The sequence below is a fragment of the Mastomys coucha genome, unplaced genomic scaffold (genome assembly GCF_008632895.1).
Source record: "Mastomys coucha isolate ucsf_1 unplaced genomic scaffold, UCSF_Mcou_1 pScaffold16, whole genome shotgun sequence".
In the NCBI taxonomy this organism is placed as follows: Eukaryota; Metazoa; Chordata; class Mammalia; order Rodentia; family Muridae; genus Mastomys; species Mastomys coucha.
The window spans coordinates 99106101-99110877 of NW_022196898.1; positions in this window are offsets into that span (position 1 = coordinate 99106101).

Sequence of the window (4777 nt, forward strand, 5' to 3'; positions counted from 1 at the left end):
CTCTCTCTCTCTCTCTCTCTCTCCTTCCCTCTATTCCCTCCCTCCCTCTCTCCTTCCCTCTATTCCCTCCCTCCCTCTCTCCTTCCCTCTGTATGTGTGTGTATGCATATAATATCAATTAATGAAAAGAAGGTATTGCATTTAAAAAAGAACAATGGGAAGATTTGGAGTGAGGAAAAGGAAAGAAGAAATAATGCAATTATGTTACAATCTCAAAAAGAAATGAGAAAAATGGCCATCAATAACACCCTTGGCACTGGCTTCCATGTCCTTTGTCTCCTTGATCTTAAAGAAAGGGTGCCACACACCACAGGAAGGTGAGTCTTAGAAAGTGGTTAATGACAGACTTATAGGTGAAAACTTAAAAGAGATATGAAGAAAAGCAGGTTCCTATGATAGAGTGCTTTCAAGGGTCCCTTCCTGAGATTAATTAAACTCTGCTCAGTTGAGACATGGCCCAGTTGTCCCACCCATGAGTTACTGTGTGTCTCCCCATCCCCATGTCTAGGCTAAAGTCTTGGTCACACTCAATTCATATGGTTCATGAAGCTATAATTACTAAGTTCCTATGTAAAGGGAAAAGAAATAAAATAAAACCAGAAACCAGAACATGAACCATTGAACCCCCTCTAAGCATGTTTGCTATTTCCAGGCTCTGGCTAGGAGTAAGCTACCCATATACCAAAGAACATTTCCAGTTCCTGGCTAAGAAGAACAAGTAAAATTGTTCTTCCGTTATTCTAATAACATAGGTAGCCCATACTCAGGATAATACATTTTCAAATGAAAAAAAAAATTATCTTAATGAACCAGCACCTTCAAGAATCTTGTATTTCCTGCTGTGAGTAGTAGCACACACCTGAAATCCTAACCTAGGGAGCCTAAGGAGAAGGATAACTATTCCAAGGCCAACCTGAGCAACAAAGGAAGAAAAATAAAGGGTGAAATTGATATATGCATTCTTTGAATCTGGAGAAGACATAAATGTTCCTTCCGTATGAGTTTAGATTACTGATAAATCCCGTCTGGGTTTGAAGTCCCCAGTTTGTATCAGCTGGCTTTCTTAGTGTGAAGCCCTAACCCTGTGCATCAGTAGTATTTTAAATCTGCATATAGAAAGATGTATTTCAATTGGTCAAACTGTTAGCCTCACCTAACTCTCAAGACAGGAGTATGTCTTTCTGTTATATAATCTATAGACAACCGGCTGGTAATTGTAAGATCGCTGTGAGATCTTCGATTAGCATAGCTCTTGAGTCGTGATATCAGCATCAGACTGAGGTGACCCTAACAGACTGAGGGCTGTCTGCTTATCTCTGAAGCATGTGGAGCCGGCTCGGCACCCAAAACAAGCTTTTCCCTTATAACTATGTGGCAGAAACTTTCACTATGAATAAAGGTTTCAAGGCACCAATCACTGGTGGAGAATGAGACAGGACTTCTGGATTGGAAATAGGATGAGAGGAAGCAGGAGAGAGATATTTCCTTTTGGACAGGAGAAAGCATGGAGACACAGTGTAGATAGAGAGAGTCCAGCCTCCCCACCCACCTACCCCATCACAGGGGTAGGTGGCGAATCGGCCAGTAAGCACCACCAGAGGATTTATAATTTAAATAGCTTACAAAGCTAGGATGCTAGTTTCTGTGACCAGCAATTGTGTTGCCTGTTGATGCTAAAGTAAGATTGTGTGTTGTTTTGTTTTCCTTCACGCGAAGACTCAGCTGACTTCCAGAGAAATTACAGTGGTTGGGCACCTCAGCCAGCCACGGGAACTTGGAAGTGTAGGGCGTGCGTAGCAATGGCCCACCAAGGGAATTTAGCGAGCTGGGTGGAGACATTTCAGAGCTCTGAGCCAGAGTCTGCCGGGCTGAGAACAGGTCAGCCTGTCTGCCCTGCTGGAGGTGCTGTGCCTTACCATTTAAATGTTTCATACGAATTCTACATAACTAATTCTAGACCCACCTTCTACTAATGAATCAACCAAGAAGTGACAATCTGTTAGACTTCTGTTTTATAAAGAACACATGGGCTTATACACTCTTGGTATTATGTGGGAGACACTAGGTGAGTGTGCAAAAAGTCCTATACTTCTTCAGAAACCATCACTTTGTAATGCAAAAGTCTCCCTTCTTCACCAGCTTGCCTCAAGGGCTCTGGCACCAACACTCCTGCAGTCCCCACACCTTCCCTCTGCCTCATGCTGCACTCATGCCTTGTTTATTGGACCATTTAACACACTTCTTTGTCAAGAAAGAATTCAATGACTTTGGCTGCACACCTTACTGAATGCTAAATTATATAAAGTCCCAAAACCCCCAAAGCTCTAGAATGCACCTCTCTGTGTACCCAAGAAACATTAGAGGAGTCAGCAAGTCAAGAAAGGCACCCTCCTACATAGGAGCTTCAGCCTTCCGGAGGCCCGCGCTTGCCAGACTTTCCCTGTGTGCATTTCAAGTTCACATTTAATTCCATGAGACACATATGTTTATAAAGCATTACTGGGCAGGTTGGTTTTTTTGGACAACAAACTTGGGCTCAAGGCTTTTACTCCCAGAGTGTATGCATGTTCCAATGGACAGTTCTTCCGTGCCTTGTTCTCTTGGCTTCTACACACTCATCTTCCTCCTAGGTTCTACGTTTCCTTCATAATGCTACTCTCTGCTGCAGCATTATATACAAGGAGGACTTGTTACCTGCATAAGTAGTCTCTTTAGAACACCAATAGCAAGGTTATGGTCTTATATTCAGTGTGGAAACTAGTGAATTTTCAACCATTTTCAGTCTCTCTCAAGCAACAATGGCTAGGCCTTGTTATTCTCTAGGTTATATGCAGAAAGGCCCACCGATGTTTCTATCTGCACTTTCTACATCCAGTCATGGCTACACTGGTTGCTACACAAATTCTGTTCTCCATATCTACCCCTGTCTTTACCCATAAATTTCCTTTATTATTTAGCTTCTAGATCTTCCTTAAAACGCTCCATCTTCCCTCAACCCCCTCGACATGTGAGGCAGTCAGGAGAGCTGGCCTCAGATTCATGAAAGGAAGACAGCTGGCTTTCTGCCTTAAAAGACCGGAGAGCCCTTTGAAAGCTTCAGCACTTAGGATAGTGGGTCATATGCCTTGACCAGACAGCACAGTAAAGCTGGCTCTGGAGGCGTGGATGATGGTGAGCTGGCCTTAGGGAATGAGAACAAGAAAATTGACCCAGGCAGTACTGAGTGGCCTAACTAGAGCAGCGCTGGGGATCTTGCCCTGGTGGTGTGCAAAAGGGAAATCCAGTGCCTTGACCAGCTTGGCTGCTACCCAGGTCCAGAGCTTTGAGTTGGCTCACCCCGAAATATATATTATCTGCAAATAGTTAGGATGCATGACAGGGCCAGTCCTGCAGTTCTAAAGCTGCAGGGTGTCCATGACACAGGGCAGCAATGGGATGACAGAGAGGAGTCCTATTGAGGATCCAATATTGATGGTATTACAAAAGCCAGAGATCTCAAACCAGACCAATGACTCATTGTAATGAGCACTTGCAAGTGATGATGTGTGGATAGAGGGCTGTACTGCGGGCCACACTGGGACATACTACAACTTCCAATGATGAGATGTTTCCTATGCTTTTTTGTTTGTTTGTTTGTTTGTGTGTGTGTGTGTTTTATATCTTGGGGCAGGAGGAGGTTGCAAGGGTGAAGGGTGGATATGAAGGGAGGGAGAGAAGAGCAGGACTTGGGTGCATGATGTGGAACTCAAAAGTTTAAGAAAAAAACAAAAATAAAACCCTCTATTTCGTAATGGTATTGTGGTTCTTGAACATTCACAAGAACACGGCTTTCCTTAAAGCATTATGTTAATAAAAACCATTTCCTCATGCCTATCCTGAAGGGATTATTGTCCTCTTAGTAACCCAGAAGAAAAAATAATCTGGTTGAAAGTAAGTGAGACTGTCAGGATACAAAAACCTATTGAACCAAAACATATTTTTAAAAGGAAAATTAAGGGACCAGAGAGATTTCTCATCTGTTAAGAATATATACTGCCTTTGCAAAGGCCACTTTCAGTTCCCTGCACAGACATCAGATGGCCATGACCCCTGTTTCAGTTCTAGGTGGAGCTGAGACCTCTTTACTCCATATCCACCTGTGCTCATGTGCACATACCCACACAGACATACACATATGTACCTGCGCTCATGTGCACATACCCACACAGACATACACATATGCACATAATTAAAATAGTAAATACTTACCAAGATAAGGAAATATTAAAAACATTTCAGACTAAAAAATTGGACAGATAGGAAGGTTTACAAAAACAGCTGAAAAGAGTATTTTAAGATTTGTTTTTCTTTAATAGTTCTGACTTTGACAGCTATCAGGGGGACTTCAGAATCATTTGAAAGACTTGCATGACAACATTCCTTGGTGACTAGTAGATTTTATCTCTCAGTAGTTCACATTGGAGACACAGCTATGATGTTTTGGGATTCAGTCAATTAAGAGTATACATGGAGGGAGCCATGGTTCCAGCTGCATATGTAGCAGAGGATGGCCTTATCAGGTATCAGTGGGAGGAGAGTCCCTTGGTCCTGTGAAGGCTAAGTGGGTGGAAATGGGTGGGTAGGTGGGGGAGCACCTTCATAGAAACAGGAGGATGGAGGATGGGATGGGGGTTTCCCAAGGGGAAATGGGGAATGGGGAAACATTTGAAATGTAAATAAATAAAATATCCAATAAATAAAAATATATAAAAATAAAAAATAAAATCAAGCATGGAAA